Source organism: Chiloscyllium punctatum, chromosome 49, assembly GCF_047496795.1.
Source record: "Chiloscyllium punctatum isolate Juve2018m chromosome 49, sChiPun1.3, whole genome shotgun sequence".
NCBI lineage: Eukaryota > Metazoa > Chordata > Chondrichthyes > Orectolobiformes > Hemiscylliidae > Chiloscyllium > Chiloscyllium punctatum.
The window spans coordinates 23,722,013-23,734,210 of NC_092787.1; the positions used below are offsets into that span (position 1 = coordinate 23,722,013).

Sequence of the window (12,198 nt, forward strand, 5' to 3'; positions counted from 1 at the left end):
CTAATCTGGACCCTGACTTTGAATCAGACATTGTGTCTTGTCATACCCCCTACCCTGGGTACAGATGAATGGATTGATCTGTATTGCAAAGATGCATTTCAGGGGAAGTTATGTTAGTCCATTAGGGAAAAAAAATAGTAGTCCCCTCTTATCCGTGGATGATACGTTCCAAGACCTACCGCGGATGCCCGAAACTGTGGGTAGTAGTGAACCCCATCAATTGAATGGGAAATATACCTCCCCGGCAGCCCACGGTCCCTGATTCTGGAATGTTCCATGTAATATTTCTGGGCCACAGTAAACCACAGATAACTGAAACCGCAGGAACCAATTCCACAGAGAAGGGAGTTCTACTGCACAAATAAATGGAAAAATGTTATCTCTCTATAATAATGTATAACACTCCACATAACATTGTAAATATTCAGTCAGTCAGAAGAGAAACAAACTGTTTCAGTTTGATAACCTTTTAACTGATGGGCTGAGATAGTGCAAGGTGAAAAAGGAATTGATATCAAACACGGTGGGCGGCACGGTGGCACAGTGGTTAGCACTACTGCCTCACAGCGCCAGAGACCCGGGTTCAATTCCCGCCTCAGGCGACTGACTGTGTGGAGTTTGCACGTTCTCCCCGTGTCTGCGTGGGTTTCCTCCGGGTGCTCCGGTTTCCTCCCACAGTCCAAAGATGTGTAGGTCAGGTGAATTGGCCATGCTAAATTGCCCATAGTGTTAGGTAAGGGGTAGATGTAGATGTAGGGATATGGGTGGGTTGCGCTTCGGCAGGGTGGTGTGGACTTGTTGGGCCGAAGGGCCTGTTTCCACACTGTAAGTAATCTAATCTAATCTAAAAAAAAACCAGCACCAGCCGAGATCAATTGGGTCTGAATGGCCTGCTCCTGTGCTTTAAACACTATGTAGATGCTTAGAACTTCAACGGATGAGTGTGCTTCAGTTGGTGTCTTGTGAAATTGTGGTGGTGATATTTGGGGAAGACAGTGGTGGATGTGTACGAACTATTAGTACAAGAAGCACAATGAATAAAAATGCCAGTGTTTTCTGTAGGTCGAGTGGCTATTTACAAGCCAGCAATACTGCATTTACCATTTTCATAACACAACACAAAAAAGGTTGTCGAGTTGCTTAATGCTAGTTTGCAACTCCCAGTGTTAGATCTTAACAATCTTAAAAAGAGGTACATGCAACTTTAACTGACAATATGCCAACATCTGCATCATTTCTGATGACATAAACCAGTGGATCCTTTGACTCACTATAAACAAGGTCATGGAAGACCTGCTGGTAATTATCTTGGATGGTTCCAGCATCCAGTGCACATTTGTTGCACACCAGATGTCTTACTTTGCTGCAAAGAAAATGATCTTTAAATCAAGTAAAAATTGTTCACTTATCTGGAAATTTAGAAAAATCCTCCAGCCAGCAATAAAATTCCAATGGATTTCAGTTGTGGTGTATTAAACAGAGGGTCCACTTTTGCAAGGTCACCCAACTTATTGAGAGTAATGTCTGGAAATAGCTACTAGAATTAGCCTCGAGATATCCCATTGTCCCTTGTATAACTGTTATGGTTGCTGAAGTTTGATTTTTCTTGTTCTCATACATAAATGTTTAAGATCCAAATGCAATTGACCCATGTTGAAAAGTGGAATATTAAATGACATCCTTTAATGACTATTTGTTTTCTCAGAGTATATTGAGGTAAAAACAAAGTTTGTCAGGTTGAACAATCAAAACAGAAATACTACCATAACCAAAGTGGAATTAACTAATCCAATTCTGGGACAATTTGGTTCCAAGTATTGCGCTTTTGCACTGATTGGATATATACATTATGCAAAGAGTATTCCAATGTAAGAATGTTGTGGGAATTTAATATACTACACAGATTATTAATTTCCCACAAGCAGCTTTATTGTCAACAAGGACATGTGCCAAGATTCAGTTTAGCTAGTCACTGATCATCAGCTGCAGTAATAACCACTTCTGAAACAAAAGAAGATTTAAATTTTTTTTTAAACTCAATTGTGGGAAATGGGTGTTATTGTCTGGCTGGCCAGCATTTATTGCCCCCCCAACCCCGATTTGCAATTGACCTGAGTGGCCTGCTAGGCTATTTCAGGGAGCAGTTAAGAGTCAACCACATTGCTGTGGGTCTGGAGTCACATGTAGGCTAGACCAGGTGAGGATGGCAGATTTCCTTCCCTGATAGGTTTTTCCGACAATTGACAATGGTTTCATGCTTATCAGTAGATTCTTAATGCCAGATTATTATTGAATTCAAATCCCGATATCTGCCATGGCAGGATTCGAACCCAGGTTTCCAGAATATTAGCTGAGTTTCGAGATTAATGGTCTTACGATAAGACCACTAGGCCATCACTTCCCCTTCCACAAGGGGATTATTATTCTGGATTATTATACATGAAAACATGAGACCTGGATCACTTGGAATCATTCTGTTGTTTTCTCAACCGTAAAATTCTTTGTAGGTAATTTTTGGATTATTGTGACTTGAAGTCCAAATAGTTTTTTTTTATCCATTCATGGGATGTGGATATCTCTGGTTAAACCAGCATTTATTGCCCAATCCTAACTTCCCTCTGGGGAATTAAGAGCCATATGTTGATCAGACAGGATAAGTAGGGATGACAGATTTCTTTTTCTGAAGGTTGTTAGTGAACCAGGTGGGCTTTTCTTGACAGTGGTTTCATGGTCATCAGTAGACTCTTAATTCCTAATTTTTATTGAATTCAAATTCCACCATCTGCTATGAACCTTGGGTCTCCAGATTAAGAGTCTAGTAAAAATGTCAAGAAGCCTCACCTCCTCTTAAATTGTTTCTTTGCTACGGTGTTCAGGAAACCCAAATTCTCACAGTTGGAGCCAGCTAATGTGGGAGTAAATTCTGCATTCAAATCAAGGATTGATTGAAAGTTCCAGACACCAACATACAGCTAAAACTGTAAAAATCCTGATTGGCTCAGCCTTCAGTAGAAAAGCCAGGTTGTTACAGAGGGAGAATAAATCAGAAAGGCTGATTAAAATCATTGAGTTGTTTATCTTTAAACAGAAGGTGATCCAGTTAACAATTAGAGAAAGTTTCAGGATCTTGTATCCAGTTCCTAAATATTTTCCCATCATCCTGACTCATGTTCATTTTTAAGTGGATATTAATATAATAGATATTTCGGTTTGTGAAAATTCGGTCCCACGTGTGCTAATGTCAGTCTTCCGAGAGATGACAGATGCGTTGAGAATACTACCTGAGTTTCAAAGTGTGAAATAGGCCAATTGTTATCCCTGGGCTAAACAATCTTAAGATGTATGCTTTTGGTACTCCAAGGGCTTGGCCTATTTTAAAGAAGTCTAGTGGAACCCATAATATAGGAATTCAATTGTTATACTGTACCTGTACCGGAAACCAGGGCAATATGCTTTCCAGGACACTTAATATTTTTAACAATTAATATTTTCCATATGATGTTGCAAATGTATGTCAACTGCACTGTTTTAGATTAGATTAGATTCCCTACATTGTGGAAACAGGCCCTTCGGCCCAACCAGTCCACACTGACCCTCCGAAGAGTAACCCACCTAGACCCATTTCCCCTCTAACTAATGCACCTAACATTATGGGCAACTTTAGCATGCCAATTCACCTGACTGGCACATCTTTGGACTGTGGGAGGAAACTGGAGCACCCAGAGGAAATCCACACAGACACTGGGAGAATGTGCAAACTCCACACAGACAGTTGCCCGAGGCTGGAATCGAACCTGGGAGCCTGGTGCTGTGAGGCAGCAATGCTAACCACTGAGCCACCGTGCCGCCCCAATCTCCATCAATCCAATAAAATTTAAGAGAAATGAGCAATAATATTTGAATGCATTAATTTTTTTTAAGTTGGCTGTCCTAAGTACTTGTTCCCATTTCAGAGCTAGAAAGTTTGTGATTCCATCTGATATTCCCTTATGACTAGCCTGAGATAGGTAGTCTTGCTGTGAAATGCTATGTGTTACCAAAGAAAGTAACACCTGGGTGTAGTAAGAGAGAACCTCTAGTATTTGGGGTGAGCGTGTGTTGTCAGGGCATCTAATTGCATTCGCATCTTAATGTTCTGCTTCCAATCTTTGACCCGGACGTGCTTGACGTCCATCTTGCTTGGCTTGTTTATCAAAATTGATAGCCGTCACCTCAAAAGATCAATTTCATGATCTTTTGTGTTGACGGCTATAAATTTGGAAAAACAAATTTTTTCGAAAATGAAATAATTTGGTTGAGTAGTTTTAGCCCTTGATTAAAGTAGCCTGAATTCCAGAAAGGTGGATACTGTACTCTGACTGAAAGAGATAAAGAAATATTTGCGTTTACACAGTACCTTTCATGGCCGCAGGGAGGTGACGGCCTACTGGGACTTTGAGACTTTTAATCCAGAGACCCAGTTAAAGTTCTAGTGTCTTCATTGAAGAGAGCAATGGATGATTATTTGGATAGAAGTGCTGAGCAGGGATATCGGAAAAGATTGGCGTTAGGTCGTAGAACCAGTGCAGGCATGATGGGCCAATTGGCCTCTGATACAGACTATCCCAAAGCACTCTTAGCACCCTTTTCTTTTTCATGGGCGTCAATGGCAAGCTTTTTGATTTGTAGTTGTTACTATCCTTGATTTCCCTTAAACTGAGCAGTTTTCTCAACCATTTTGGAGGGCCACATTGAGTCAGCCATATTGCAGTGGGCATGGAGTCGCAGGTAGATCAGACCGGGTAAACTCAGCAGATTTCCTTCCTAAAGGGCATTAGTGAACAGTTGATGATAATTCCACAATTGCCATTACTGAGTCTAGCTTATAATTCCAGAGATTTTCTCCTAATTTTTAATCAAATTTGAAATTCACCAGACCAACGGTGGGATTCAAACCCATGTCCCTGAGCATTAGCCTAAACTTCTGGATTACTCAACAGACTCTGCAGCTCCCCAAATTATTTTTTAAAAAATCACACAGTACACAAGGGCTCCTTTGGCCCATTGAGTCTTGACTGACAGTATCTCCTTTAAATCTACGCTCGTCCCACTTTCCAGTCCTTGGCTAATTGCCTGTTATGACATTTCAAGTGCTCAGCCAAGTACATTTTAAAAATTATGAGGTTTCCTGCTTTAACTCTCCTTCCAAGCAGTGCATTTCAGATTCCCACCACCCTCTGAGTGAAAAGATTGTTCCTCAAATCCCCTCTATACCCGTTGCCTTCCACTTTAAAAATGTGCCTCCTTGTTGTTGAACATTCAATAAGGGGGAACAGCTGCTTTCTATCCACCTTGTCCATGCCCGTCATAATCTTATACACTGATTATTTTTGAAGCAGAGGTATTGTCGCAGTGTATGAAGCAACACAGCCAGCTTGTCCATGGCAAAGTTCCAAACAGTAATGAGATAAAATGACCACATGACATGTATTAATGGTGTGGTTTGAAGATAAAAATTGGCTTAGGCAATAGGGAGAAACTTGCCTGTTTTTGAAAATACTGTTGATGAGATCTGTTCTACCCACCTGTGTTAGACCAAGCTTATGTTTTGAAATTGTCCAGTTCTTTAGAGATAACAGTATTGATCCAAAAGACAGAATGGCAATTTCTGTTAAGTCTTATAGATTTGAATCTGGCTCTGTTCAAATCCACAGGGGTTTAGTACTCATTGCATCATGCTAATCTCCAATAGGCTTTCACAAAGTAAGAAGAACATCTCCTTTAACTGGGGACTTCCTGGTCCAGATTAATAAAATCCTGATTATTTGCCTTTGTCTAATAAATCATTAGCTGTCATGTGTTTTGCAGTCGACAGTATGGGTAGATGACATTGTTTGCCTGGTCATTTAAATCCTGTAGGTACAGGATGCAGTTGAGTACATGCTCATAAAACTGTCAGCACTCATTGTCGCTTATTGCTAATTGATGTGTGTTCCTAAACGTGCAGTCTGAAAGGAACGGTTAGATGTTAACAGGTGACTGGACACGATCCTGTGTTTTAACGTAAATAATTTTAATGGTTTGGTTGGTGCGTCATAAAATATGAAGAGCATCAAAGTAAGCAACAACAAAAGATGCATGCAAAACTATATATTGTGTCTTTAATTGCCACTCTTCATTCCATATCTGCATTGCATCCCATGTCTCAAATTTCTCTTTGGATTGCAGTGTATTGGTTTTTGTGAGATTCTGAAGGGAATCTTGTTAACTTGAAGCATTTAATGCCATGTTAATTATTCTTCATTAACCAACAGATGGGGCTTATCAAATGGAGGTGTGAATTAGTGACCCAGACAGACAATTGTTCCTTTATGCAACTGCTTGGAACCTTGAGATATAGGGGAAGACTATTGGTGTCATGTAGTTTTAAGCTCAGCTATTAACGAAGATTGAATTTAATTTCTGTTGAATTAGGCCATTCAGTCCCACTGGTCCGTGCAATTGTTATTGATCCAACTGCACAAGCCTCCAACTCCCTGAAGTTTATCACTTTTCCCTTTCTCCTCAATGTACTTGTCTAACTTCCTATTAAATGTATCCATTCTATTTACCTCAACCAGTTCATATGATGGCAAGTACCACATTTTAACCATCCTTAAATTTCTCCTAAATTCTGATCAGTTGCATTGTTGACTACTGCATAAACCCTCCCACAAGTGGAAACATCTTCTCCAACTTTGATAAGTTCACATTGTGGGTTAATTTAACAAATTGAAATAAGTTGTACAGTGTGGAGCATGCACAACTCCATACACCATTTGGATCAGGGAGCCAAACGTTCCTTCTAATCTTAATATGGATTTAAATGCAGGAGCATGGGGATGTTAAAGGACTGTGCACGTGCCCCTCTCTCACACTCTTTCCCTCACTGTCTCCTCCAACTTTCACTATTCCATATTATCTCATGGCTCAAACACTATTCATGAGTTCTAATTAAAGTGACATACACAGAGGATCCTGGAAATACTCAGCAGGTCTGGCAGCATCTGTGGAGAGAGGAAAAAGTTAGAAATTTGCTTCCAGTCTGACTGTTCTTCAGAACAGTAATTAAAGTAAACAAGCTTATTAGTTTGCATTTCTTCCTCATTCCATTCGTGTTTAAAGGCCACTCTCCTTCGAGCGGGAGTGCGTGTGAAGACAGCATTCCACGTTAGAATCCTCAGGTGATGAAGCTGTTTAATGCACTGTCTAGCTCATGAGGGGGACAAGAAGTTCACTTACTGGGACCAAATCAGAAAACTGAAAATGCATAATAGTGATGGGTTTCCTTAATGGAAATATGAGAACCATTAACTAATAAGAGCACGGGGAGATGATGTCTATAGAGTTGCTGACTGTTGGGATGACTGTGCAGCTGCTGGGAGGTATGTTAAACAGTTATTGAAGTTGGAAAACAAACAAGCAGGGAACCGTCCCTTGCAAGTTCCCCTCCAAGCTACTCACCATCCTCACCTAGAAATAGATCGCTGTCCCTTCAATGTCTCTAGGTCAGAGTCCTGGAATTCCCATCTGAACAGCATTGTGGGTCAACCTACAGCACATGGACTGCAGCAGTCCAGGAAGACAGCTTACCACCACCTTCTCAAGGGAAATTGGGGATGGGTAATAAATACGGACCCAACCAGCACTGGTCACAACCTTTAAGTAAATTATGAAGATAAGAAATTAGAAGGTGCATCTTAGAAAAATCTATTTGTAACATTTTATTTTTCTGGTTGTAACTAATTATAGTTTCATTTTCGAACAGCGCATGTACTTTGTCACTCCATTAGTTTAATTTGGCATCATGTTAGACACAACATCGTGGGCTGAAGGGTCCATTCCTGTGCTGTACTGTTCAATGCTCTATTAATGTATGAGGATTATTTTTAATGTATAGAGATTATTTTCTAGTGCTGGTCTATACTAGCTGCAAATAAATAAATGCACAGAAGGGCATTTCATTTGTAATTAATTCTACATCACTTGAAGTTTAAATGAGATTGAAACTTGATTTTTAAAATAAAGTTATGAAATTAATGATGACAATGCATTAGTTTAAATATGGCCCTAAAACTAAACCTTGCTATTTGAAGCTAACTGGAGCACTGGGATGACAATTCCTTTGTAGAAACCAGTACTATGTTACAGTTTTAGTTAAAAATCAGAACATTCTAATTGTTAAGAGGTCACTTTGAGACAATGACTTTATACCCATTTTACATGCCTTTAAACTATCAAAACTATTGAATTAATCTCACTCACAAGATGAACAATGAGAAGAACACCCTATGATATCTGTATGTTATGGTCTTACCCTCTATTGCAAAACAAGACCTAATTTTCTGCACAAAGAGGGGAAACTTCTTTATCCAGAGTGGTTAGAATTGGCAACTGGCTATCACACACTTAATGGTTGGGGGGAATCACATAGAAGTATTTAAGGGGAAATCTGCATAATTGTTTTGAAGGAGAAGTAAAAGGATGGGTATGCTGATCGAGTCAGAGGAAGGATGGTTTTGCAAGGTTCATGTGAGGCTTAAACACCAAAATAGAACATTTGGGGAGAATGGCCATTTCTATGCTATTCCCTAGGCCCACTAAACTTCTTCATTTAGATTCTTCTTGTGATCTTTTTTGAAGAATTTTCAGTATCTTTTAAGTTTTATATGAATGCAAAAATATACATGGGACTGTTCGCCATGTTAAAATTCATCAGTGTCTTCCCTCCGTGTTAGTGGAAGTGTATGGGCCAAGTACAAGGTGTAGGATGGGTGGCTCATTGATCAAGGGTTTTAAATTTGAGAGCTTCATAGCTGCGGGGTCTCTCTCTTATTGTGTGGTTTATTGCCACACATTGGGTTTGCATTCATTGGAAACTGCTCAAGGAGAAGAAAAAATCAAGAACTGTCTTCAGGCTTGGAGTTCCAAGTGACACGATTTATTATCCATTGACATTAAATATGGCTGCACACTGTAATTATAGACATGACAGACTCTGGCTTGTAGTTACATCAGGTAAAGATTCATCTATCTTCTTTATTTGTTCATACACATTTATCCTCTGGTCTGACTTCTTCCAGAGTGCTCCTTCTGTTCTAACTCTGTTCGCGCTCTCTACCTTTTTATACTCCAGCATTTGCAGCTCTATAGCATCATCATATTGTTGCTCCAGGGTACTAATATCCTTACGCAAACAAATTTGAGGTTTCCAAAGACATCAGTAGCTATCGCTGAGATACTTCAATTTGATTTATGAGCCCCATCAAAGTGTAGGTATCACAGCAGGTATCTGAAGGAGATAGTTGCAATACATTTGCATCATCCTTGTTTTAACATCATGGTGCTTCTCTTCCCTATCTCTCCCAGTCCCACAGCATTCCAACGTCCTGTTTCTGCAGTGCTGGTCTCTCCCTCGCACCGATTTTTATCACTCTGCCAATGGTGGTCATGCCTTTAAGTTCTTGGCCTCAACCTCTGGACTCCCTCCCTAAACTCCTTTCTACGTTTTTGTCCATGTGCGGTGCCTCACAGCACCAGGGTTCCAGGTTCGATTCCAGCCTCAAGTGACTGTTTTTGTGGAGTTTGCACGTTTTCCCAGTGTCTGCGTGGGTGTCCTTCAGGTGCTCCAGTTTTCTCCCACAGTCCAAAGATGTGCAGGTCAGGTGAATTGGCCATGCTAAATTGCCTATTGTGTTAGGTGCATTAGTAAGAGGGAAATGGGTCTGGGTGGGTTACTCTTCAGAGGGTCGGTGTGGACTTGTTAGGCCGAAGGGCCTGTTTCCACACTTTAGGGAATCTAATCTAATCTTAATAAATGTACAACAAGAGCAGGAGTAGGCCTTTTAACGCTTCAAGCCTGGTCTGCTCATAGCTGATCATCTAACTCAATTATCTGTTCCTGCTCTGAATCCTTCTTGAAAATAGTCAATGTTTTGACCTACATCACTTTGTCGCATAGAATTCCACTGGGTGAAGGAATTTCTCCTCAACTCAGTCATAAATGGCCTACCTCATATCCTTAGACTGTGATCCCGAGATGTAGATTCCCCAATCATCGGGAACATCCTTCCTATATTTACCTGTGTAATCCTGTTTAAATGAATTTGCTCCTCCTGCTTCATTCCTGTAAGCTCCTGTGAATACAGTTCGAACTGATCCAGTCTGTCTTCCTACGTCAGTGCTGCCTGTCATCAATCTGGTCTCAGTTCTCCATCTTAGTCCCTCAAGGCTCTCCTTAAACCTGCCAGGTCACCACTGCTGTGCACCGCAGCTGCTAAATGAAACACCAAAGTTTCAACTGTGTGGATTAATTCATTTGTTTATGTTGTTCAGAAAAGATACAACTTGAAACAATTCCATAACCAATTTCTGGAAAATTGGTAAAATTGGTGGAGTTTTCACCACTTCGTGTAATGCACATATACTGTTACTTCCCATTAACCATACTGATCAGGACAAACAAATTATTGAAAAAGAGCTTTAAATAATTTCTGCCTTAAAAAAAATCCTGGTATCTAGCCTAATACTGGTACCACTTTTAAACAAACCTCTCTGGGTTAGATTGCTGTACTGTAGAATGAGTGGAATTTCTTTTTACTGCAATCAATGCGCATTAATGAATCCACTTCAGACATTCACGAGCTGTAAAGTATGATCTATTAGTGGTGCTGACGGTACTCCCACACCTGTGGTATTCACTTGTAGGCAGCACAGTTCCTGAATCGCACCTGTGTTTCAGAGCTCAGAACGCACACGGGAGTATTTGTACGAACCATAAATGTCCATAGAAGGCATAAGGCAACACCTCCTGTAATTGCAGTTGAGTTAACAGATGTAAGAAGAGTTAGGTTTCATTTTAGACATTTTGAACGACATGCCAAAGTGAGCAAAACGCTACTGTGTTTCAGAGCAAAGCCAGCATCTGTGTCACGGTATGTGTTCATCTTGCCTTCTGCTGCGTTAACATTTCTAGTTATGTAACATGCTATCGTTGAAAGATTTTTACTTTGTTAATAATGGAAAGACAGTAGTTTAGTTCTATTTGCTATCGGAGGTTAAAATATACAACCATCAGAATGTGCGAAGCATGCTGTATCTGATTATATAGATGGGCAAGATGAATTTATGGCGTTTATGTGATCATAAATGGATTTGGGGAGAATGAAATGCCATCATTTTAACCACATATAGTATGTCATTTATGACATATTTCATTACTGTGCCTCAAGAAGGGCAGTCTTTCATTTCCGTAGCAACTTGCACAGACCAGGGACCTCCCAAAATGCTCTACAATCAATTCAGTATTGCTGAAATGTGATTGTTCAAACAGTGAGTGAGGTGTTGAGAACATAATTCTGCTTGAAACTAACCAGCAGCATGAGTTAGATTTACTTGTGTATTAACATGAACCTTAATGGATTCTAATTTCAATGATTGAGTTAAAATTATATGATGATGCCAAATGGTAAGTGCAGTATTTTCTTGTCCTCAGTCTTTCACCTTCATTTTCTCTCTCTTTGGGTGATATTATGTAAGAAAGCCAATGAAGTATGATTGAAATACAGTTGCTATAAAGTGCTTTCAGGTATTCTGAGATCAAGAAAGATGCTATATCAATGCAAGTCCTGAAAGTTGTACACTGTTCCACCACTAATTTACTTGAATTCTATCACTCTACTTTTATGTTTTTTTTAAACCAGATAAGAACTGAACCCTCCTAAGCCCATTCCTTTTAGTTTTTACCATTCCTCCCACCCTCCCCTCGCCAAAAGTGATTGGAAACCTATGAAAACAAATTCTCACTGAGGGAACATTGCATACTCAGTGTATCTCCTGCATTTAGAATTCGCTGAGATGGTTGTTTCCTTTCCAGGGAAAGGAAGTATTCAGTAAAGCCCTACAGAAATAATACAGCAATCTTAGTGTACAGACTAGAACTTGGCAGTGCTCAAATTTAGCCTTGTATTAAATTTTTAGATCCTCACGAGTTGATAACTTTATTTTTGAGTTTGAGCGGATGTGCTAATTGTGAGCATGTGGTACCTACTTGCAAATAATCACCTGCTGGAGTTGACAAGAAAAATGCTCCCAGTGCCTGCATTATGAAGCAGCTTAACTTGCTTCCGGAGTGTGGAAGCAGTTTGATAGTTTGAGTTCCTTTCCTGATCCTCTTTATTG

At 40.0% G+C, this 12,198-nt stretch overlaps 1 protein-coding gene across 8 annotated transcripts in view; it reads left to right on the top strand.

Moving 5' to 3' along the window:
- The window catches only part of gpsm1b (G protein signaling modulator 1b), a 251,508-nt gene that overhangs the window by 164,284 nt on the left and 75,026 nt on the right, over positions 1-12,198 (top strand). Inside the window, exon 1 of one of the 8 annotated variants that reach the window (XM_072565875.1) lies at positions 10,933-10,952. The exons of the other annotated variants lie outside the window; for them this stretch is intronic. The gene's annotated coding sequence lies outside the window, so the exon portion shown is untranslated. Of the gene's footprint in view, positions 1-10,932; positions 10,953-12,198 lie in introns of those variants that run through there. 8 annotated transcript variants of the gene reach the window in all.